This window comes from Streptopelia decaocto, assembly GCF_964273445.1.
Source record: "Streptopelia decaocto genome assembly, chromosome: 2".
Lineage (NCBI taxonomy): Eukaryota > Metazoa > Chordata > Aves > Columbiformes > Columbidae > Streptopelia > Streptopelia decaocto.
In genome coordinates, this window is record NC_138655.1 from 15,491,144 (window position 1) to 15,516,967 (window position 25,824).

The following is a 25,824-nucleotide window of genomic DNA, read 5'->3' on the forward strand; positions in this document are numbered from 1 at the left end:
AAATATAATTGATGAAAGCATTATCTTGCTTAATTGGGAAATCGAAAAAGCCACTTTCCCTTTATTTACAGATTATTAGCAGCAGTATCTCCTGTTTGGTCCATGATGGTTTGTACATAAGTCGCAGGCTTTGTGCATTATATTTATCATATAATTCGCCTAAAGGTCTCCGGCTTCTCAGTTTCAGAAACAACAACTTGTAGGGACATGCAGTTGAAGCCTCATGGTATTTTACAAAGGTGCAGTACAAGCAACACCTAGGTTAACTGGGACATTAAGAGGAAAAACATAAAAAATATTTTATCTATTTTATTAAGTAGGTGACTTGCCTCAGTCTTGTATTGGACCTCGTCATGGGAAGGAGTTTCACCTTGACTCCATGTGACAGTGCCTTGTGTAGTCAGGACAATTATTTTTCCAGTAGTGTTTGGCAGTAAGTTGCTGTCTCGTGATTTTGAGGATGTTCTTCCAGTAACAATAGACTTATTTTTAATGGGAAAATATGGTTATGAAATCATGAAAAATATGGGAAGAGTCTGAGACAGAGATAAAATTCAAACGGAAGAAAACAGGAAATGAAAAAAGGAGAATTGGCCCCATTTGGATTTTTAGCTCTGCTTCTCTTTTAGACTTCAATTTGTTTTTAAATCAAAAACTTTTTCTAACAGAAATCCAGAATTTTTCCACCACTTAAAATATTAAAACCAAATATAATGGCAATTTGATTTTGCATAAAATAATGTTACATCAAATGTTTTCACTAAAAATGTTGATTTCAGTGAGTGGGCAGTGCCTGCTGAAAATAAATTAATCAGTGAAGGGTTGTTTTTTTTCATAATCATCTTTAATGAAGACATTCTCCTCAATTTAAAGCCCTTTTTCTTTTGACTGCAGAACATGTTTTTAGTGAATGTAGGGCAGATTTCCTTCTCATCGGCCCAGGGACATTCATCACCGTGACCCATCGGAGCAGGGCAGGAGGAGCTGGGTGACCGTGCCCGGGGCAGGCGGTGCAGATGGGACAATGCGCTCGGAGGGCTCCGTTGTCCTTCTGCCGGGCACGGTGCCACCGTGGGAACGTGCTGGCAGCCCTGAGGGGTCCACCCAAAGCGAACTGCACCCACGGTCGGTTTTGAGGGCTTATTGGTGTCTGAGAGGTGTTGCCATGGGGGTAAAAAAAGTTGAAAAACAGTTGGTTTTATTCTGTCAGCGTGAAAACAGATTTTAAAGAAACTTTGGAGCAGAAGCTCACTGTCTGAAACATATGGAGATTTTTCAAGCAGAGTAATTTATGAACCTCTATTCGAGTAAGCAGAAGCCTACTGAGATGCTATTCTCAAGCTTGATACAAAACAAGAGAGAGGGTATTTCTGAAAGAAAAATGACTCCTTTGGAGTGTCTGCTCCTCGCTGCACGTTTTCGCCCTCCCAGGCCGAGTGGTTCAGGTGCCACCATCGCAGAAGTGACGGGAAGGGAAGTGGTTTAGGCAGTCAGCAAGAATCTGCCCACCTGAAAGCTGGGGAACATTTCTGGGCTGCAGCCCATCACCTAAAGCAGGTGAAAGGCTCTTGGTTGGCTTGTGGCTACGGTGGATGCATGGTCCTTAAGGGGACATGTCATTACACCACCCTCGTGTTTGATCTCCACTCCCCGCCCTGCAGGACCCAAATCCTGCTCTGTCAACCCAATGTTGTGGATGAGCACTTGTGGTTGTTGTACAGGGGACATCACTATGCAGTGTGGGTCATTGGCTAATGGGGTGCAAAACCAGGTAGATGTTTATCCAGCCTAGAACAGGGCTTAGCTGAGGAGCACAGCTTCCATTTGCAAAACCTTCCGTCCCCTTTGCCTTCTGTTTTCCAGCAACTTGCTTGAAATACAGGTTTATTTTCTGGCAGTGTTTGAAACTCCTTAGCATTATAAGTGGTAATGGGCAATGGCTTAAAGCACAGAAAGTTCAAAGGCAGAGTTCATCAGCACGGGAGAGTAAAGCCCAGGTCTCTGAACACACAGCAAACCCTGCCAAATAGCCTTTCGAAAATTGGCCAGTTTAAAATCTAGCTTGGGCCAGGATTTGCTTTGGTCCATCGGACATTCGTTATTTCTGCTCGAGTTGCACGACGTCCTCATCTTCGTAGGGAGAACTGCTCAAATCATCGGGAGCCGCTTGAAATGATTGGCGACATGGCAGAGCCTCTTATTTACTCCTGGAATAACCACAAGCATTGCACGAATGCAATGACAGCCCCGTGTCTGCTGCTGGTTGTTGCCTGGGGCCTGGAGCCAGATATTTGGCTGTGTGCTTGCGAGGCGGCGCCCTGGGACCGCCCTGGGACTGGGCTTGCAGAGAGAGCTGCTGGCGTGCAGCAGTGCCTGCCTGCTCCTATTTTAATCTGGAAGCTCTGGAGCCTAAATAATTAGCAGCACTCAATCTGGAACTGGACAAGATGCGATGTCCTAACTAGATTATGTCAGGAATGTATTATTTGTGTCTCTTTTATTATAAGGGATGATGCTAAATTCTTATTTAAAGGGTGTCAGGCTTTGTGTTTCCTTTCTGAGAAGGGCAGGCAGTGTGGAAGCTCTGGCCAGGTTAGTGCCATGGCCTTCTCCAGCTCTGCTTTCAGGCCCATCTGCCCCCCTAGTGATGTGAAATTACCATGGCCTGGGGTTTGCAGGCCTCCTTCTCATGCAGGACTGCCCTGTACCACTGCTCATGGCCATCTGACAAGCTAATTTGGGGGTGCCTGCCTGAGATGGAATGTGTGGATCCACATTCCACAGCACCCTTGGTGTCCAATTTACTAATCTCCCAAAGTCCCAATAAATAGAAAGTTTCCCCATTACTTGCAGCTGACCGTGTGTGTGTGAAATAAATTGCTGCTTCGGTTCATTTCTCAGCGCTGTGTTTGCTCACCCCCTCTCTCCCGCACCTCTTGTGTGGTAAAATACCTGAATTCTGGGTTCGAGGCAGACGTGGCGCCGAGGCGAGCGAGGGCAGCTCGGGGCTGTACTGCGAATGCTCACGGTGGCTTCGTTCCTGCTGGGGATCCAGAGGGATCCAACCCCTTCCCAGTGCTCCTGGGGACTATGTCTCTCCCAGAGCTGAGCAAACGCTCCAGGCCAGATATGCTGGAGCGCATAGGCGCACTTCACTTATGTATTTTAAGAGGAATTAAGTGAATGTATAGCTTTCGACTTCACTTGTGCTCTCCCTAATCTTCATTGCAATTGGAAACACTGGCTTTGGTGGGTATTGCAAGTGGTGCTCAGGATTAGGCCTTTAAATCCCATTCTGTTAAGCAAATAGGCAAATATCAGAAGATACTCTGGCATTCCCAGGTGCGTGGAAGCAAGTCCCTCATGCCTGGATTTTCGTGGCGTTGGGAGGCAGCAGGCAGCTCGTCACCCCCCAGCCAGGACAAAGGGATGCTGCGTGGTTCAACGCTGCTGCTGCTGCTCAGCGTCTTGCCAAGGAGGGAGAAGCCTGAGACGGCCTTTCCATTGATGGAAGTTTCCTTCCCGGTATTCTTAGAATCATAGAATGTTCTGAGTTGGAAGGGACCCACAAGGATCACTGAGTCCAACTCCTGTCCCTGCACAGGACAACCCCACAGTTCACCCCATGTGTCCAGTCTCTCCTTGAACACTGTCAGGCTTGGACAGGCTTGCTTTTCTTAGTTCTTTTTAATTGGTGCTGAGAAAAAAGGCAAGAAGTTGTTGTTCTAGCAGCCTTTTTTGGTCATTTTTTTCTCTCTGACAGCATGAAATGTCCCATGCGTCTCCGAAGAGGCATCCAATCACAAGTGAAGCACAGTCGGTCGGGCACTGAAGCTCATCTTTGCAGGGTTATCTTCTGCCCGTTGGTGTGTGGGAAAGTGAATCTGAAGGGTTAAAGATGTATTTTGAGGCGGTTTGGAAGGAATTAGGATGAGATTTTCCCTCTATGTGAAAGGGGAAGCATGCAGCAGATGATGCAGAAGCTGCTTCTGGTGCAGACAGATAATTCCTCCCAGGGATGCGTGCGGGTGGATGTGCAAGGCCAGACTCAGGGGGATTCACAAAACATGCTTATTAGAAACCAGAACCTCAAGAGTTTTGGGCATTGGCCTGAGAACTGAATCCAGGGCACTGAGGCTCCACTGGAAAGTGACCCTGCTGTCTGTTCAAAAGTGATTTAAAAAAAAAAAAGCATCTGCTACCAAGAGACTGCTGCAGAAAACCCTCCTGCTGGCTTCACAGAGCGGTGCAGTGGCTCCTGCCTTGTTTTTAATCTCAGAGGCAAAAAAAGCCTTCCTCACCCCTTTCTCCACTTGAGCCACCTCATGCTTTGCAGCCTCGTCCTTCCCTTTTTCTCACCCTCTGCTGTTCCTCTTTGCAGTGCCAGAGAGACACGAGCGTCCTCACCCGTGTGCGGGGACATCTCCAGCCCTGCTCCGGACTCTAACTTGAAAGTATGATGCTTGTCTCAATGAGGCTTGGTCAACAGGAGTGATGCTGGGGCTTACTCTGTGTGAATGAAACTGATAAGTACTGTGGGTAGTTTATTATCCCAGAATACGTGAAATTATTCTGCAAATAATCATAAGGCGCAAATGAGCTGTGGCTAATGAGGGTGCACCCTGGATGCTGGAACAACTGAGCCGAACGTGCCCCTCACTGCCACTGCTCTGGCTCCACATGTACGTTTGTATTTTTAGGGATGACGGTCTTCACTCATTCGCCCTCTTCTGTCACTGTTATCCTGGTTTCAAATAAAGAAACAAAACAAAAAAAAAACAAAAACAACAACAAAAAACCAATCAAACCAAAAAAAGCACAACAAAAAACAACTGAAATGTGAAGACTTTTTCTGATCTGTTTAAAGTAAAATACCTAAAAATAGATGGTGTGGGAACAGTTTTCCATTTCAAGAGCAAAATCCCGAAAAAAAATGTTTTAATGCAGATTTGGGACCTAATTATTTTTCTTACTCATAGCCAGAGTTTTACCACAGTGTGAACAGCAAGTCCATAACACTCAGGCTTCATCCACTTAGAACCTGACATTTTCCAACCCCTCCTCAGCGTTTTACCAAGAGCAGAAAATTGGGCTAGTGAGTGCCATCCCAAAAGATCCAGACTTGATCTCCCATTAGTTCTGCACCCTTCATTTTACCAGGAAAAGCTCACTGGTTCAGCTGGGCAGCCCCAGGTTAGTACAGTGAGTTGAAGTATTTATACGGTGCAAAGGTAAAATGTCCTTAACAGAAAAAATGGCCAGAGAAATGCTATAGTTAAAATATGTTGTTTTAAAGCATTCATTAGATCAGCACTAAGTAGTGTCCAGTGTGTGATCGGTTTGTTTTAGAGCTGGCTAAAGCACGCAGAAATGTACCAGTTGTGTTCTCAAAGGCTCTTAAAAGCTCGTTATAAGTGGCAAGGACTTGTCCAGGCTGTTGTTCCTAAACCACAGTATCATTCCCACCTTCTCTCCCAGCAAACGCTGCAGTGCATCCCCCATGCCGGGAGGAGGTGGGACTCCTCAACCACCAATGAACCCAAGACCAGTTTGAGTTGAAGGCATTAGGTTGGATCTGAGCGTGTTTGTGGGTACGTGTATGTACGTGTCTGTCGATTAGCTACTGCTCTGCTGGTAGAGAGGGGATCTTCCTGTCCCTCCTCACACCTGCGTGCTGTTACCTCACTGGAAGGACAAACAGGGCAGAAAAGAGGGTGTCCTTAAAAGCCCACATGGCAAAGCATGCAAAAGCCACTCCACTAGATTTGCAGAAGCATTTCTGTATGTCTGCAGTTTTGCATAGAAGTATGGTAGAAATATCCAAAGTATCAGTCTCCATGCTCGCTGGGAAAAAAAAAAAAGTGCGGTAACCATTGTATTTCTTTTATTCTGTGACTCCTGAGAAGCAGAGACCTTAGCTGGCAGGGGCTGATGATTAACACATTGTGGTGGTGCAGATTAACAGACTGTGCCAGCTCTTTGGTGCTGAATGTGTTGGTGGCCTCAGACCTTTATTTCCTTTTTTTCCATGGACAGGTGTCCAAATTGTTCTTGATGGCCTTGACGGAGAGGCTGGGGTCAGGGCTGGAGCATCAGCTCCCTGCAGCGAGGGCGTTCGCCGTCCTTCGCTTCCACCACGTGTGTTCATTCATCGCCTGGGTTTGGAGGCTGTTGCAGACAGGGCTGTATGGCGGGGAGCCTGGGCTGGCACAAACGCCGCAGCATTGTGCAGGGATAGTGGTGTGTTCATCTGAACGGCTTGTCATGGTCATTTGTTCTTAATCTGGCAATACCTCTAAGGATGCTGAAGAAGAAGCTGTGCCTGCTTCCAAACGGCCATCCCATCTCGAGACCCACATGAAGCAGGACCAGGAGCAAAGGAGGGTATGGAGGTGAGGGCTTGGAGATGTTTCTGCCCTCTTAGCCTGGTGAAGCCCTCATCTAGAGAGACTTCAGCAGTGTTCTGCGAGAAATTGTATCTTCTCCTCAGGTGGGAAGTCCTATGCCCATGGGCACATCTTCCACTCTGCCTTTCATGGCGATGTTTTGCTGCTGCTCCGCAGAAGCTGATGTAAAAGGCACGACACATGTAGGGGGTTCTTCAATACCAGAGGTACCTGGAGCACCAGGGCCCACCTCCTGCTTTCCCTATGAATAAGTAAAGACCTGCACTATCTTGACCCTCCCTGCAGTATGTCTGAATTCAGTAAATAAACCGTAGGCAGCCCCAGACAATTCAATTATAGACTGTCACTTGGCTTTAAATCACAGCTGCGTGATTACAGGCAATGCCCTTTGGTGTTGTGACAATTTCAGACTTTTCCCCACCTCATTTTCCTCTCCAAACAGCTAAAATGAAAATATTGAGCAAGTCTTAAATAAACTAAAGCTTGTTGGGAAGATCTGAGAGCATATACCGCCGTTTCAGAGGTGAGCCAAAAGCGCTATGCATATAAAATGTATTGTCAGTGGTAGATCCTGCTCGAGCAAGGTAAAAAGTCATCTGCTTTATATGAAAAATGTAGAAGAAATTGTGCTCTGCTCCTGCAATCCTCTGTATTGGGACAGTAATTTACTGTGGTTGACATTAAGGCAGATGATGCCGAGTATATTTTAATATACTGTTGCTGAAACAGGAGCTGGTTTTGATCAACCTTTTTCATGTTTCACAATCTTTGTACCTTTGGTCAGTGGTGGATGCATCTGGAGTTTATTAATAACTAAAGCACAGAAGTGTTGTTTCATTGCATGGTTTTGAAGTGGTACATTATAGCCAAGTATGTAAATATGTACAACTTACGGGACAAGCTTCAAAGTGGGGGAAAGGAGGCAATCTCCTGCAGTTATTCAAGGATTCGAAGGTCTTCAGCCACAGGATGAGGATGGGAGAAGAGTAAGGAGGAGCACAAGTGGGAAAGATTCTGAGATATTTAATTAAATCAGTTGATGCAGTTAATTAATTTGATCAGTTTTGCAAAAGAGAACAAGATTGCACCCATGTAGCTTGACCCTCAAGGCAAGCAACATGAGCCCAGTGCTCCCCCTGCTCATCGAGCCGCCGGTGTGCAAGTCTGCATTTCATGGTACGGTCAGCAGGAGCTCAGACAGGCAGGCTTTCCAGTCAAAGGCTAGAAATAATTGAGAGCATTTATGGGGAGATCTTTCTGGTTTATTTGTGAAGTCGCAAGAGCTTCATTTTCAGTCTGCAGTGGTCGTAGATGGCTCTATCAGTGACCACTGCAGCAAGCAAATAAATAGCTGCACTGCTTAATTCTTTGGTTTGGATATGAGCAAAAATAAATGGATTTGAAAGCTTTTTGGAGGCATAATGGGCCATGTGGAGCCATGTGGGCAGGTACTCCTGATGTAATGGGCCATGATAGGAAACTCAAAGAGTTCACAGCACTGCCAGAGCCATCCTGTGTGCTGGTGGCTCTGTACTGGGGTGTTTGCTTTCTGCACGCTTCACCTTCACCACGCTTCACACTTCTGCACGCTTTCCCCTCTACTCCGCCCTGGTGAGACCACATCTGGAATATCGTGTCCAGTTCTGGGCCCCTCAGTTCAAGAAGCACAGGGAACTGCTGGAGAGGGTCCAGCGTAGGGCAACAAAGATGATGAAGGGAGTGGAGCACCTCCCTTATGAAGAAAGGCTGAGGGAGCTGGGTCTCTTTAGTTTGGAGAAGAGGAGACTGAGGGGTGACCTTATTAATGTTTATAAATATATAAAGGGTGAGTGCCACGAGGATGGAGCCAGGCTCTTCTCGGTGGCAAACAATGATAGGACAAGGGGTAATGGGATCAAGCTGGAACACAAGAGGTTCCACTTAAATTTGAGAAAAAACTTCTTCTCAGTGAGGGTGACAGACACTGGAACAGGCTGCCCAGGGAGGTTGTGGAGTCTCCTTCTCTGGAGACATTCAAAACCCGCCTGGACATGTTCCTGTGCGACCTCACCTAGGTGTTCCTGCTCCAGCAGGGGGATTGGACTAGATGATCTTTTGAGGTCCCTTCCAATCCCAAACATACTGTGATACTGTGTGATACCTACAGCTGTGAACCAAAAAAATGCAAAAAGGAGTTAAAACTAGTTTCAGACCCTGTCTCTGCTCCTCTGTCCCCCACAGCTTGTCTTCCACCCATTTTCCTCCATATTCCTCCTTCTCCTGTGGGCATGGGAGGGGGTCCATCTGTGTCTGAAGCTCTCCCAGGGGGGCTGTGCCCTTGCTAGCTGGCACCCTGGGGCCTCTGGCCAAGGTCACGGCTCATGTGTGAGGAAGATGTTACAGTCCCTAAGGGGTGATTATAAAATAGCTCCCCCAAGGTTCAGCTTGTCCTTCACCTCCAGTTCAAGGTACCCCACAGACATGCAGAGTTCAAGCATCCCTCGTGCATTTTATGTATAATATAATGTAGCCCTGATAGTCACGTTATCTATTGCTCGTCCTTTCTCTGATCTCCCTGAAGTTCCTGTCCTCAATTATGTTTAGAGACAATTAGTTCCACATCTTAATTATAAACTGTGGCTTAAAAAAATTAAAATCTTGTAGCACTTTAAATCCATCTTCTTTTTATTGGCTCTTCTTATTGTACGGCTAAAAACAAATGGGAGTGCCAAGTCTCCGTGCTTTCTATTGCTCATTGTTTTGCATTCCCCATTGGACTGGCTCCGATCTCCTCCCTGAACTTAAACACTTGCTTTCTTTTTGGGAAACTGTTCTGCTCCCTCTCATTATCCGTCTTTGGACTCAGACCAGATTCTCTTGTGGGAGCATTCAGGGCTGCCTGAGCAGTGCTGTTCATATCCTACTGCTGAGCACTGATGGTCCTTTCCTCCTCCTTCATCCCGTTGCTTTCATATTTTTCTTGCCCATCTGACAGTTGTTATACACTTGGCTATACATCTAGTCACCTGTGTTGCTTTGCAGGTCATACCCTCTTCCAGATCAATGCATGCTCAAAGTAAACACTTAAAAAATTAAATATAAGGAGGCAGGGGCACGTATGGCATTTCTGCCTCCCTATGTACTGCCTTAAATATTGCTGCTAAAACTAAGTGGAGAAAAATATTAAAAGAATCATTTTAAAATTGATAGTGTGTCCTGAGAGGTAGGGGTTTCACTCTGCCCCAGCTTTACTGCTCTTCCAACCTAATTCACCCACCCCCAGAATATCTGCCCACTCCTGTAATTAAGAAGAGAGCTGCTGGCACTCTTGTTTCCCGCTGAGACCGTCCCGCTCGGCTGTCAAACCCCCCAGAGGTTCCGTGCCCCCGCGGCCCCTTTCCCAGGGGCTCGGCGCTGTCGTGCTGGATTCGTGCCGTGGTGGACGAGCCGCTGTGAGCTCAGAGCCCCAGTGGCACCGGCACAGGCTGGGGAGCATCTCAACAGCGCCGAGAAATCCGGCTGCCGTTCCCAGCTCAGCCGCTGATCCATCGTGTGATGGGGGGCAAGTCCCTTGGTTTTTAATGTGTTACAGGTCTAGTTAGAACACTGTTCAGTATTGGAGCAGTCTCTTAGGCATACAGAGACCTAGAAGAACCGTAACTTGGTTTTAATTGACCGTGGTGCAACTGGAGTGTAATGGACTATAATAAAAATGCTAAGTTGCTTGTCAAGCAAAGGAAACAGCTGTTTGGTATTAATGTCTTCAAGAAGTAATTCTGTGCCTAGTGTATACAAACTATTTGTGCTAATGCTGTATAATAAAATACTCGGAGAGTTAGTAACTAGGAAAGGGTTTTTTTTCTGATTGTTCTTGGGTGGTTTTTACTGAGCACAACAGCACATCTGTGCTTTCAAGAAGGTCGAGTGGAGCTCTGACGGATGCCACACCACGGTGAATGATCCCATCTCTCGGGTAGCTGGCAGAATGGAAACCAGCTGTTGGATTTTGTACCCACACAGCTCTTGAGTTGGGGGGAAAAAAATAAAAAGCAAGCAGTTCAATGCAGCAATCAAGAGCAAGGCATCAGCTTTGTCCGTTAGACTCATTTTTCCTGAATGCCATCAATTAGAACTTGAGATTTCCCAGTAAATGGTGCTAACTGCAGGGGGAGGCAGGAGGAGCAGGGCTGGCCGGGGACACGGATGTAATTCTCAATAACAGGTGAGCTGTGGCATCACTTGGGCTGAGAGAAGATTTTTACCAGTGCTGATGGTGGATCATGGATTTGGAAAACTCTCAGAGTGTTCATGTTTCCAAACTAGGTGTAGTAGTTTGGTGCTGCGAACTGCAGGTTTACACCAAACATGCAAAAACAAATTAGAAATGGGAAAATACAAACACATTTTCTCATTAGGGGATATAAGTATGTGCTGACTGTAGTACAAATATAATTTTTATTCCATTTGTGTAACCTTTGGTATTTTAATGAAGTCCTGTTCCTGTGTACAGCGTATGGTTCACTGTCAGATAATTTAACACTAAGAAAATCTGCCTTGAATAAATTAGAATATATTTGCAAATTAATTGGTTAATTAGATTTTAGACATCTCTTGAGGACAGGAGAGAAACAGATGTGTGCAAAAGCCACACAGATAGTTTGGGGATGAGTGTTTCTTGTAGGGTTTTATCACTCAGTTTTGTGAAAAACAGCCTTTCACGGGTGCCAAAGATTAAAAAACCCTCAGCTTTAAATGCAGAACACTCAACTCCAATTTTCGTGGTGCTGCTGATTTTTTTTCCCGGGACATGGGCAGAGCCGTTTGGACCTGTTGGCTGAATTGCTGCGCTCAGAATAGGCGAGGTACCTCTTGAGCTGCTTTTTTTTCCTGACAACTAGAAGTATCCGTGAAGCCGTCTGGAAATCCTCTGAGCTAAGCCCTGGCAGATCAGCAGCGAGGTGCCAGCTGGCATCGTGGTGAAGTCAGGCAACTCGGCAGAAGAAGCAGATCTAAGATGAAGCCCAAGGTTTAGAAGAATGGTCACCGATGAAGGAAAAACTGACAGGGCAGGTTTTTCTCTCAGCTACGTCGGTGTAAATCCAGAGCAACTCCACTGAGATTCACACCAGAGTAACTGAGAGCAGAATCTGGCCAACATCATCCACCTGACCTCAGGAAAGGGCTCAGATGGGGAACAGCTCACTCACCTTCCTCTTACAAGCCTTTCACACCTCGTTTTCAGAGAGGCGTGAATTCAGTTTTGCTCGATTTGGGGGCATGCTGCAATGATATAGAGACGACCAGTTTACTTTCACTGATTGGTAAAAGTAAGTAGAGATTCTGCTACCCAAACCTGCACTTCCGTATTTGTTATTAACTTAGACACCTTCAGAAACAAGCTCTGATTAAATCTTGTTTGGAAATTGAGGGAATTCAAATTTTAAGGATTAGAGTTGCTCCAGAAGCTGAGTAGGAAAGGATTTTCAGCTTAAAAGCAGTGGAAGAGCTCCCTGCAATCCGGGCTGATCCCAAGAGCGGCACAGGTGGGTAGGTGATGTTGCTTGCATCTATTTTTCACCTCTGCCGACACAGTCCTGCAGGCTAAGCCCAAATAAGAAGACATTGATCAGTCCCTCTTGGAAGACAGCCGGTGATCACATTACTTACTGTGCTTTTGCAGTTTTATCTCTGGGATTCCGGTTTGGGTGTGTTCAGAACCATTTGGCAAAAACCTCATCGTTAAAAGCAATATTTGCAGTGTACAGTAAGCCAAACAAGAGCCCATTTGCGTGCGTCATCGATCATTTTACACACAGTCCTCGGGCAAAGCACAAAACTCACCCAGTACTGGCTGTTCAGGGTCATGATACAGACGTCAGAGACAGGAGAGTTTTTCCTGCTGGTGTAACCTCCGTTAGGCACCCAGACCCCGATGCTGCTGGGAAGACCCTTCGAGTCATGTTCTTTCTTTGACCTTGGTGTGTTTTTCTAAGCAGCAGACAGAGCAAAGTTAAAGCCTCGTTGCTGTCAACGTGTGAAAACTACACCCAGGTTCTTCAGCCTGCGGAGGCTGAGGCTGGGGGCTGAGGTTGCAGAGGCCGCCCGCTGCTGCACCGTGTCCCCTGCCGAAGGCACCGACGCAGCTGGGGGGGACACGGACACAGCGTGTCCTTGGCCCAGGACCGCTGTCAGCAGCCACATGCCTTCGGGAGGAGAGCACAGATTTTACAGGGCTGCTGCAGTCCGGGATGTGCACAAACCTGGCTGTGGTGGCCTCGATGCACTAATTAGTGAGAGCGTCGGGCCGGCCCCGAGGGCAGCGTGGCTCAGCAGTGTGCGGTAAGAGCCTCACACGGCAGGATCGTACCTTCAGGCTGCCTTCCTGTCCTTTGGGGACCCAGCCGTGTCCCAGCCAGCCCGTGGGTATGTCTCTGCTGGCGCTTGGCCTTTCAATCCCAGTTAACCCCAGAGCCCAGATCTCCCTTTGCAAGCAGAGAGCTCCTGTTCCCACGCAGCACCTGGCTGTCTCCTCAGCCTGCTCCCTCTGACCTCGGCACTTACTTCTCTTGCACACCAGGAGTTACCGAGTTCTCTGCTGCTTGGAAATTGAATTGGATGAGACAGGTACCAGGTTTTAGTGGGATCTGGCTTGTGTTACTGTGGAAGCATCACTGCATCACCATACCTGGGACGCTGTGGAGCAGCATGGCCTATGGGCCAGCCAAAGCTGCCATTCCATCCACCTGTAGCACATGCAGATTAGTTAACGTTCCTGCAAATGAGTAAGGGTGTAGGTGCATTAAGACCCAAGCTTAAGAAACTGCTGGTTTGCAGCTGTGATGAAAATAAACAGCTACAGAGGATGTACATGGACATTTCCCTGCAGCATTCATCTAAATGCACAGTGATGCAGTAATGGTGTGCTGGTGTCCTTGGGCAAAATGAATTTGCACATTTGTCAGGAGTCTTGGTGTTGAGGAGAGACACAAAAATTACCTGCTACGATAAAATTCACAGAGTAATGGGTTAACATCATCTGCCATAACTTCTCTATGGGGCTTTTGTCAAATCTCTCATTCAAGCAGTGTTTGCTGAGGCTTTTGACATTTGTGGCAGCACTGGGACAGACAGTAAGGTCATGTGTCACTTTAAAGGCCTAATTTTTTCCAAATTCCTCACAAAAACTGAAGCTGAAAGCTCTCTCATGAATTTCTTGGGAATCTGCTGAGGCAGCAATTACGTTATCCTTTCAAAACTCCATGGAAAAGGTCGCTGACCCCATCGGGCCAAGCAGGGCACCGGGGTGGGAGATGCTGTGAGCGAGGGGCTGGGAGACACCTGTGGGTACCGCAGCCGGCTCGAGGTGTGGGACAGGCACGAACCACGCGCCTCCTCGCCTGGTCGGGCTCCTGCAGGGGGTGTGTTTACTCAGCAGTGTGAGAAAACCCAAAGCAGAGGAAGATATAAACCAAAAATCTGTATTTGTGAGGTGTGACTGCAGCGCTCAGACCGTCCTCCCTTCTGAACACAGGCTAACCTGGGGGATGATAAAACAGGCAAGGAGATGCCTTCAAATTTATTTCTTGTTCTTTCTCCATTTCTGCAAACCTCCCATACCAGAATATTAATTTGTGATGAGAAGCCAGTTTTAAACAGGACTGCTCACTGCAAAAGATAATAAACACTGATGTTCCGAACTAAATTATAGATGACTTGGTACATTTTGTGGAAAAACTTAGTGCATTACTAGGCAGAGATCATAAACCTTTGAAAGGTGGAGGGAGGAGAAAGCAAAATATTCCGCACAAGGAAAATGCGATTGTGGTAATGGCTTTGCTAATCCCTAGGCTTCCAGTGTTACCCATTCACGTTTCCAGTATCTGCTCAGTGGGTTTCAGTAATCCATTAAAAAAGATCATTTTAAAATTTCCACCTAGGGATAATAATTTCTTGGTTTGGGCTTTTTTCCTCCTCCTTCCCTGCAAATTTATGTATGCCTCTATTGAGTTTACCCAAACGATAATCAAAGAGTGAACCTTTTCACTTGGTACTGTGATCAGGATGATCATCCTTGTGGAAAAGTCTTATGAAAAGTTTTATGGGAATGAAACCAATTGTTCTCTATAGACAAGTAACACTGATCTCTGTACAACAGTGGATGCCTTTCAAACTGTCCTGTTCATCTGATAAATAATTCTTGAGTAATTTGAATGTGTTGGTCTGAAGTAGCAAAAATCCTGAAGGTTGTTATCGAGTTTAGTCTGTTATTGTTTATTCTTACAGAATTTATTGTAGCTCCAGTGAAGCGATTTCAGTAGTGCCATGGGTTGCTTATCAGAAGACACTGTGCCTTTTCGTGTCCCTGTGCCTTTCAGTGCTAATCTAATTGGATGAAGTTTGCATGATGGGATGCTGAAGGTAGTGATTTTGTGCTGAGGATGATCAGAAAGCATCGGATACCAGCAGTGTTTACAGAAAACGGAAGGCCAGATGGACCAGGAGATTACTCCGTCTGATCTCCTGCGCATCACAGCCCATTCCGTGTCCCCTGCTTTACCCTGTGCCGTGCCCACTAAACCGGGATGAGTGACAGCGTGTCCTCCAGCAGAGCACTCACCTCAGTGTGAAGAGATCACTTAATGGAGGAGCCACCGTCTCCCACGGCAGCTTGGTTCAGGAGTTAACATACCTTCAGTGCCAGGCCATTAGTACAGATTTCTGTTGATGTTTGTTTCACTTTTGACTTCCACCTCTTTATTCTTGTTGTGCCCTTTTTCAGCAGGTTGAAGAACTCTCGGTTCCTTTTCTTTTTCTCCCTGTAGAGCCACTTATGTGCTGTAATCAAGCCGCTTCTTCCTCTTCTCTCTGATAAGCTGAACAAGCTGAGGTCTTTAAGTCTCTCTCAGAAGGGTGTTTATACAGTTGCTTAAATAACTTTTCTGTCCCTTGTCTCTGTCTTCAGTCATTCAGAATCCTTCTAAAATGTGGGGGTATTAGCACTGGATGTTTTCTGGTATCTGTCTGCCTCACTGACTCCACGTACACAGGGACCATTTCTCCTCTGTGTGTACAATGTGGTTGATGTGTCTAAGGATTCATTTACTCTTCTGTAACAGCCTTGAGCTGCTTTTCCACGGTGACCCTCTAATACTTCACAGAATTGTTTCTTTCTAAGGTAAAAAGTCTTGGTTTAGATGCCAAGCGTTACAGAGGATTTTGGTTTACTCTGTTTTATAGTCTCCTAAACAGTATGTAAACGATTTTTGCACTGCATGAGGATAGTCCAAGAAACCTGCTCCAGGTCTGCACCTTTTTAGCCTTCGACGTCGGCAGAAATCGCTGACACGTCTAACGCGTGATTTGAGGTGCTGCTGTAGGAAAATGCCTGTATCACAGCCCATCTGGAGTCTGAGAGAGGGAGCTGCGGGAGAACAGCTGCTCGGAAGTTTGCAGTATATGTGTCACAGTCTCATTTATACCCCTTGGGGACACGGCACACAAAACCCAGACTCAGCTGGGAACTGTGCAACCTGTTCTCCTGCCAGCACAGGGTGCTGTGGTTGTGGTTTATAAGAAGTAGAAGCTGAATTACCCTGATACAGAAGCCTCCTTTACAGATGTCTTTGGACCTGCTCTGTGCTTATCACTGGAAGGTTAAAAAAAAATTAAATATTGTAAAACTAATATCAAAATTAACTGTATAAAAAAGCAAAGCAGTCCAGTCGCATGCTGTACTGCATCATCGCATGGCCTGTCTGACAGTCAACATCATTCTCCTCCATCTGTTGGCTGTTAGCACTTGGCCGAAGAGCTGTTATTCCTTTGACTAATCTGATCAGTGCTGGCATCCTCTCGTAAACCCTTTTGTCTGGACGGTCATGTTTTCCTTGGCAATCTGCAAAGCACACCAGATCACAGGTCTCTCTCCGATCTGAGCACTTGCATGCCGATGCCTTTCCCTTTCCATATGTCCTTGTGTCTGGACTTCTGGGGGAGGCATGAAAAGGCAGTGCCGGGCAGGGAGCAGGTAGAGAGTGAAGGGCTTTTTGGCCATGCTGGCCCTGCACACTTCCCAGCAGAGCTGGAGGAGATTCCTGGTTGGATCCTGCAGGGCTGGGGCTGGTAGAGCTGCTCCCAAGTGTAAGTGTGGCGTAGGTGTGCTCCAGCTATTGATAGCGGAGGAGAATTGCAGATACACCTGGGAGTTCCCTGTCCTGCAGCCCTGTGGATGGGTTTCTATTAGATGGAGATTTGTTATTGAACTAGCCAGGCCCAAAGGAATTTCAGGGCCACCTCGGAAAGCTGCAAGCAGGACCTGCTGTGGGAGTAAAACAATTCTGCAACAACAAGGCAGCAACATGACGTAAATCAACAGACCTATCAGCAGTGACACTCAGGCACGTGGACAGCTCGTGAACATAGATGATATCCAATCAAGTAATGCATGCTTGGAGCGTGGACGCGTGATCAGGAAATAACTGCATATATAAGGAGGCTTGTTTCAGTAATAAATGGCTTTGCGCGATTCACATTGAATCAGAATGCTGAGTCCTTTATTCGCTCCAACACAACCCCACAGCTCACTCAAGGTTTTTCAGTGTCTAGCAGATCACAGGACGAAGTGCCACCACGCACCTCACCTGACCTGTGCTTCTCGTTAGCGTTCTGGCTATTAAACCTGTAAGCTTGAGATTTCCTTGCTGAGGTATAAAATTGTTCATGGTTAAAGCTTTATGTGGAGGGGAGGCTCGTCCCTCCAAAAGAGAGAGCCCTTTCAAGCCTGCGCAACCTAATAAATAATTCTGAGACAACTGCATTTGTTGATTTCTTTAAAGAAACATAATTATTTTAAAATGACAAACTGGTCCCTTTGTTGATAAATGTTTTATATCCTTGCTGCTATGCCTGAATAGTTTGTGTAAATAATGTATTAGCTTGCAACCAGACGTAGCACGTTCGGGCAGACGTTGCCCAGCGGGGCAGGAATGCTAAAAAAGCAAAGCAGATGATTGTGTGCGGTGCTGGGAGCGGGAATGGGTGTCGATAGGGACTGAGAAATACCATCTGCATCTCTTAGGACTGGTCCCGACATAGCTCAGATGCCTGACGCTGCGGTGATGCGTTAGGGCTACAGCTGCGAGCAGTCAGGCATTCACCATCAGCAGGTATGTGGTTTCCCTGGGACTCCGAGGAGGAAAATGAAAAGCAGCGCTCAGAATTGTGATATGGTTTGGTTTAGATAGCATTTGGCACTTACATTTGCAGACTGGTTTTCAAAAGACTCGCTTTGCGTGCTCAAGAAGAGCTCTTCTTCAAAACGAGGTTTTCAATTTGCTTTGGTTGCTTATTCCTCTAACTTGGTTCTCAAAATGGGCCTTGATATTTTGAAAAAGTAATTTTAGAAAATCATATGTGAGGTTCTGTGTGTGTCAGGGCATGGTCAGGCAAGAGAAAAAGGAAAAGCACATGCATCAGTGGTTTCCAGATGGAAGTCCTTTGTAAATAGTGCAGAAGTGTGCACATATACGTATGCATGGATGCAAGCATGTTTGCAGGGCTTTTTAGGCAGCAATTTGGCATGTTCAGACTGGGACCTAAAAGTCCCATGTGCCACCATGGGCAGTCGTAGAACCATAGAAAGGTTTGGGTCAGAAGGGATCTTCACATTTCATCTAGTCCAGCGCTGCTGCAGTGGACAAGGACATCTTTCAAAAGACCAGGTTGCTCAAAGCCCCAGCCAACCTGATCTTGAACGCTTCCAATGATGGGGCATCCACAGCTTCTCTGGGCAACCTGTTGCAGTCTCTCGCCACCCTGAACGCAAAAAATGTCTTCCTTATATCCAATCTAAACCTGCCCTCTTTCGGTTTGAAAGCATTACCCCTTGCCTTCTTGCAAGTTGGTAAGACTCTCCAGCCCTACTGAATGGAATATAGTCACCCTGATCTGGTGTAACATCAACCGAAGACCACTGGAGTCACTTAAACAACCCTATAAGAGGTAAAAAACACCTAACAAAAGCCAGCCGCAATTTCAAATTTACACTCAATGGCGTGCAGCTCGTGTTTTCCTCTGGCTCAGGAGCGGAGATTCTGGCTCCAAAAGGGACTTGTTGATGCAGAGGAGCATTTTTTACTGAGAAGACCAAACAATAGAAAACTTTGATTTTACTGTAGTCGGCAAAAGTGAGTGAGCACAGAGAAGGAGCAGATCTGCAGAGTGACAGACCCTGTTTTACCTGGCTGCTCCATGAAGCACAGTCCTAGTTCTCAAAGTGCACGTGGGGTGGCCTGATTTAGCTTTATGTTAACAAAACTGAGGACAGGAATGGGAGATAACACTGCAAAAGAATTATCGATGCATTTTTATATTTCTTCCTGCTATCTCCTTTTTGCTCTTAGAGAACAAAAGTTATTTGAATGCTCACTGTTGACTGCAATAGGGAAAAAAAAAATGCAGTTTCCTGCCCTTCCACAGTTTATACTCTTGTGCTGCTGGAAACCCACCCTGCACTGTAACAAAGTTCAGTGCTACAAAATCAAAATATAGAGAATTAGGTTCTTTTTAATTTGTTTTTTCTTGCTTTGTGTCCTACCTTTATTTGTGAGGTAGCTTTATCTCATTTATAGAAAGGAGAAAGAAAACACTTTGAGATCCTGAGATGAGGGCAAATATGAGAACTAATAAACAACCAAAATATTGAAGTATCTAGATATGTTGTGGTGTTACCACTCCTGGGGACTAAGCTGCAGCTGACTTCTTATGAGTAAAAATAAATCACTTCTCTTTTTCATTCAAAGTTGTTCCATGGATTTTGTGAACTAATTTTTCCTCCAAGCATGGTCACGTTTTGGGTCAGCATGCCTAGACAACACGGGGCTCTGCCAGCAGTTCTTGTGTAAAGTCCCTCTCTTTTCTTTTTTGGAAACAAATCCAGCCATTCATAGAAACGAACTCCTGCATAATTAGAGCCAGTATTGCACATCATCTTCGCTTTCCATTTTTAGATGTTGCGTCTGGAGGACTATAACTTTAAAGATGCCAGCAAGCCACTTAGGCGCTCGATAGCCGTAATGGGAAGATCTGTGGAGCTGAATAGAAAATGATAAGCTTCATAAGGACTATTCTAAATCGTTTGGTAAAGAACTCAGCCAAACATTCAAAACAAGAACAGAAAAGGTAACCCCTTCTAATTTGATCTTCAGGGATTTGTACTTTCTGTACTGTCCTGCTGAAGTCCCAGTCCTACAGGCAGCTTAATGGAGAAGATGATGTTCTTTATGCCAGAGTCCTCCAGACTCTGCTGGGTCCAGTTATTGGACTGTGGCATGAACGGGTGCAGAGCACTGCTTTTATTCATATTTTGCCATCCAGGGCTTGTAATCAACTATTTCTAGGTTAGTTAAAACATTCAATAGCCCCAGATGCTGAAGCATGAAACTCTAGAAAACTGATCCTCATCAGCATTTTTTAACCTTAAGTTTTCAATAAAGAGCTATTTAAAAATAATTAAGAAAGATTTGGAGGCCCTTTTTTTTGACAGGCAGGAGGGAATCATCAGCTTCAGAGCTGGCAGGTGCTGACAGGTGAGAGATCTCACAATAGTCTTTTCTTTCTCCTCACTCTGAGGCTTTCAAGTATGGCCTGTAATCTCAAAATTAGAATGGGTGGCAGATGAGCTAGAATTTGTTTCTTTGTTCAGAAAACGCAGTATGGATTTTTCTTTGTTTGGGTCTTTAATCCAAACTGATGCTTTAATAACTGAAATTCCAGTAGTGGGTTTTTTTGTGTGTGGTTTTTTGTTGGTTTTTTTTTTTTAAGCTAGAGAATAGATCAATAAGAAAACTGGCTTTGCAGTGGGAAATTATCCCAAAGATGTTCACAGCTGGGCTGTCACAGCATGTGAGGTTGTTTAACGGGACCAGATGAGGCTATTTAAGACAAGTGTTGGACACTGCTTCACTACTAGGAGAAGGCTAAGGTCCAAACAAAGTCATTCTGTGAAGGACAGAATGTAATATCCCCAATTTTAAAAATCAGAATCATAGACCCACAGAATGGGTTGGGAGGAATCTTTAGGATCATCTAGTCCAACCCCCCTGCCACAGGCAGGGACACTTTCCACTAGACCAGGTTGCTCAAAGCCCCATCCAGCCTGACCTGGAACACTCACAGGGGATGGGGCATCCACAGCTCTGGGTGACCCATTCCAGTGCCTCACCACCCTCATGGTGAAAAATCATTCCTTATGTCCGATCTAGATCTCCGCTCTGTAGGATTAAAATCATTACCCCTTGTCCTATTATAACAGGCCCTGCTAAAAAGTCTGTCCCCATCTTTCTCACAGGCTCCTTTTAAGTGCTGAAAGGCCACAATAAGGTCTCTCTGCAGCCTTCTCTTCTCCAGGCTGAACAGCCCCAACTCTCAGCCTGTCCTCACAGCAGAGCTGTTCAGCCCTCTGACCATTTCTGTGGCTCCTCTGGCCCCTCTCCAACAGGTCCATGTCCGTCCTGTGCTGAGGGCTCCAGAGGTGGACACAGGACTCCAGGTGGGGTCTCACCAGAGCGGAGCAGAGGGGCACAATCACCTCCCTCCACCTGCTGGCCATGCGCCTCTTGATGCAGCCCAGGATATTAGTTCTCAGTTGAAATGCCAAAGCCCACTGTCAAGAGTTAGATATTACTTTCAACTTACTCCTGCATTTTTCAGTGCAGAGTACTGGGGAACAGGGCCAAGTAAATGAAGCCCAGGTTCAGGCTGCGTGGCCGTTTTCCCATCAGTGAAATGGAGAAGCTGCTTTGTTCTCCCGCCGGCAGGCTGAGGTTCTTTATGTTAAAATATTCAGAAAGGAGTTTGTGATCTTCAGAAAATGGCAAGGTAGAGGTGCCATAATGATGGAAAGTGTTGCCATAATTTATTGTTAGAAGAATCCTGTTAGAAATAGCCTGCCTGAAGCACTGGATCATCTTAACAGGTTGGTCTTATTTTTACCTTGTAAGGGTCTAGCAGCTTGATGGGCAGTAAGTGCCAAGACAGGCACATTTCAGGCAAAGACAATTCATATACGTTTATGTCAGTTCAGAGGAGACGGCAGTGGAGGTGGGTCCATGTAAAATCTTACGCTGTGGCTCTGTGTGTTGTTCCTGTCTGTGCGTGCATCTGCACCTGCGAGCATCAGCATCTTCAGTGCTTTCACGCTGACCTAGAGGGTATTAAATTTGCAATAGGTGGTGCTATGTTTACATTTCTCAGAAGATAGAAGCGGGAGGTGCTTTTGCTTCCTGGTGGACTTTTCTTATTCAGGCGTGTTGTGAGTTTTGTTGCTGCCAGCACAGCGAGGTGCTGCTGCGAAGCAGGCGCTCTTGGAGGACTTCAAAGCCCGGGAGCCGGCGTTTGGTTTTAGAAGAAGCGCTACACGATGCTATTAGCAGGTTGCTGGTAACTGGGGTGTAACGCGGCCTGGAGAGGCACCTCGGCAAGGTTTGCCTCCGACACGCTACTTACCAGCCCTCTCTGGCACACTTGTTATCTTTAAACATCAAATGATGTTGGCGAGACCACATTTGCTGCTGTGTAAGGCTGCTTGTTCTAGGGGGTGTAACCGCCACGCTGGGAGCCAGTTGGAGAGTATTTGGCAGACCAAATGTTGTGTATACTTTGCATGGACCGTATAGATTTACAGGGCATTCTGTGTAAATATTTAGACAAAAATCATTAGAGCATTTTTATTCGTTAGAACGTGCATTGACTTTAGTGGCTTGTGTATCTGTGCATAATATCAAAGTGAACTGAATCCAACCCGGATGCCACCAAAGACTTTAAAGATGATTTACATTTCAATGGTTACTGTCCATCTTAACTGTTACAAAGTTCCTTTAGTAGTACATGAAAGTGAAAACTCTACTCTGTTTTGCTTTGTTAATCCAGCCTTCTGAAGTAAAGAAGGTGCTGGCATGGAAAGGAGAAGACAGTTGTACCTTGACATTAGTTGCTGAATGTTTGCCAAGTTTAATTGCCATTGACAGGCCTAGAAGAATCGTGCGGGATTTTCCTTAATTTAGCGGCATTTTCACATTGGGCTCATGCTCGTACCTGTACTTGGCCGGTATCTGTGCGCCGAGATCGCTGTTCACACACGGTGCTGCTGGACTTGGGCCGTAGCGTCCCTTGGAGTCCTGCAGCCCGGGCAGCGCGGCGGCTGCAGTAATGAACCAGGCTGAAAGAAATACTCCAATGGCTGCCTTTCAGCGCTTGGCAAGAAAATCCTTTTTATGTTAGTTTCAAGGTCGTCAGATATCATTATAGCCAAGTATTAAAAATTTCAAAGAAAGGAGGCAGTGTGTTTGATTTATAGAATAATTATCTAGCTTTAGCTCTAACTTGGCTTTGGCAATGGTTTTGCAAGCACTTGAAAATTAAATCCATTTTTTATGGCACTACAAGGTATTATCTCACAGCAAATGATAATTAAACACCTGTGAAATCAATTAGCCCTTTAAGCAGGGGGAAAAAAAAAAGTTTTCCAATTATGTTTTTGCACCTCCAAACTTTCTAATTCCAGAACCAGCGGTTGCAGCGAGGGAGATGAACTGCCAGCCAGTAGCCTGTTAACCAGCATTAATATCACCCCAAAGCATCATGCAGCCGTAAATCCGAAAGCAAGCAGTTCACGGCGACAGCACCCTTCCAAGTAGGATGCGTTAGCCTTTCGAGCTCAGTCTTGGGCAGCCATCTATCTGATGCACAGCTGAGCTGTCAGCTTTTCTACAAAGACAGTTACTCACTTGGTGTTTTCAATGCCAAGTTTTACTTGACAGTTTATTTAAAAGTCAATATACCTTAATGGAAACCAAGCGACGAGACGCTCTGTGTGACAGAGTGGGTTTCTTTTCTCCAGACAGTAGTTCAGAGCCATCTGCATTAAGCATTTACACATGGAAAACTGGCTGACTGGTTAATAACTGAAACTTCGTATGCTGGAAAACTGGGAAACACACTGCCATTTAGTCTTGCGTTGTAGGTGTTTAATATCTGTCTTTCTTGTAGCACTTGAACTGATGCAGAGACTTTTGGAAGATGCAGCATGTGTTCATGGACTTGCAGATTCAGGGAGGGAGCCCTGGACACAGTTGGTTAAGTGCCATCACAATTTTTGGCTCAGGAAAGAAAAAAAACAGCTCTAGTCCCATCTGACACCTACGGCGGTATGTACTGATGCTCCCTGCCAAAGATGAGCTCCAGCATCTTCCAGAAGATGGATTATGTGTGACACTGCTAAAATATGTACCGCTGCGTTAAGCCCATAGTATGTGGTTTGAGTTAAGCCCATTGTATTTGGTTTGGGTTCTGCTCCGGTATTTCCATCTGAATTTTGATAGTCATTATGGTGATAATTTTCGATGAGCATCACCAGAGAGGAGGGAGGCAGGTGAGGACGCTGGGGTTAGCATTGCCAAGGTCTGTCCAGCTGCTGGAGAAGCCAGCAGGCATCTGTATCTCACGTTTCATTCCGTGGAACAGGGATGGTGATGGTATCCCATATCAGTGTTTAGACGATTAGATAAGAAAATATGTACACTGCTTTGTGATTCCTACGTGACAGGTGACATAGAGCTGGATAAAGTGTGATAGTTATTACAGCTGGGTAGCTGGTCTTATCTGCTGGTCTAAACAGCCTGGTGTCCTTTTAGACCTCTGTTCAGTCAGTAGTGATGGTGATGTGGCTTTGGAAAAAAAAAAAAGTTTATATTGAAGTTGGTAGTGAAAATGTTTCCCAGGGTAGTTTATAATCTCTTAAGTGTAGTGACATGGGGAAATGCTTAAGCTGTAAGAAGGAATGTATGGCATGGCTGATTAGTCACTGCAGAGCCTCTGCAGCCTGCCCCGGCTCCTTGGGATAATGGTGAACCAGGAATCCCAAGCAGCCCTTTAATCCACACACTGATTGACAAGGTCGGCACATCAGAAGGAAAGAAAAAAAAAGAGAGGAGGGGATGGGGAAAGACAGAAGCAATGTTCAAGAAGTTAAAATGGTAAGAGCATTTGGCTGAGCAGCGTCTCTCCTTCGGATAATTGCCCACACGGCATTGCGGTGTTTACACCTGTGTGATACATGGGGCCGAACATGTTTTCTCAGCTATGGGTGGTAGCAGGGAGGGGATATTTCAATTAAAGTGTGAATAAATTAGAATTAATTAGAAATAGAGCTATTTGTTTATGCTGCCTAAAAAGGTATTAGCTGTGAACATGGTGCACTTAATCATAATGGAAGGAAGCCTGAAAGTTAATGAAACAAACTGCTGATCCTTACAAAGGGACATGAGCTTTGGGTTAAATCTGTAACTATTTTAGTTATAAAACCCCAACTGTCATATTAAAGGCATATGCATCTTTGATTTTAATATGTTTGAATGATGCAGCTGAGGCCCAGGCCAAGCGGACCCTAAAACTGGCAGTAGAATGTTACCTCCGTGTGAGTGTGCAGAAGGCAGGAACACAGGAGTATGAGCAATAAGCATGTGCCCCCACCCCCAACTCCCCGGCAGCTTCTAACGTGGAAACCAGGAACTTTCTGGAAAAAAAAACCCTCGGAGCAAAGCAGAGGGCTCCTCTCAAAGCTTTCCTACAGTAAATGCTTGGGAAGATCAACTGCCAAAGTCAAGGAAAGTGCCAGAAGGAATGTGACACCAAAGTGGCACAAATAAGGACGAAGTGCCCGGCCAGCCACCCATACAATGCCCTGTGGTGCCGGTCATTGCTCCGATTCCTCGGCTGCAAGCAGAGCCTGAAAGATCTCCATAGCTGGGTAAAGCCAGAGCGGCTGGATAGGCAGGTGAAGCAGAGCCGTCCCCACAGGCTGGCAGCTCCCGGTTTGCAGAAACCACAGCGATGCAGGCTGGAAGATCATAACAAATCCCCCTGCCAGCCTCAGACAGTACTGGCTGATGGAAATAACTAGTTCTGAAAACAGATATAACCCCATTGCCAGGGGAGAAGTAGAAGATGAGGCTCTGGAAGAACCTCTTCTAAACTCTTGACTATTTTCTCTGTAACTTAAGGCCTCTCCGCCAGTTGCAAGCAGGGTTGTAATATTTTGTTGCCTCCCTGTGGTCTTGGTGAGATTAGTCAATGGAGATGGCGGGAAATGGTCTTTGCAACAGATCCCAGATCCACCCGTAATGTGCAAGTGTCCTGCTGTAGCTGAGAGGGTGTTCCTGGATGTCGGTGCCAGCTCTGATTTCTCTTCTGGAGAAGCGAAGGAGAAATTTCAAGTCCAATAAAGATTTAACTGAGATACCTACCTGTGATCACGCAGATTATCTCTCTGACTTCTCTGAAAGCTTTTCAAGTCAAAGTTAAGCGCAGAGATGCTTTTAGATGTGTATGCCTCCTATGCGGAAAATATGCCGATCATACATAAGGAATTTCCCCTCCCCAA

General features: G+C 45.9%; 1 protein-coding gene across 1 annotated transcript in view; it reads left to right on the forward strand.

The window, feature by feature from the left end:
• Positions 1-25,824, forward strand: part of EXT1 (exostosin glycosyltransferase 1) — a 178,134-nt gene that overhangs the window by 125,292 nt on the left and 27,018 nt on the right. The window lies entirely within an intron of this gene.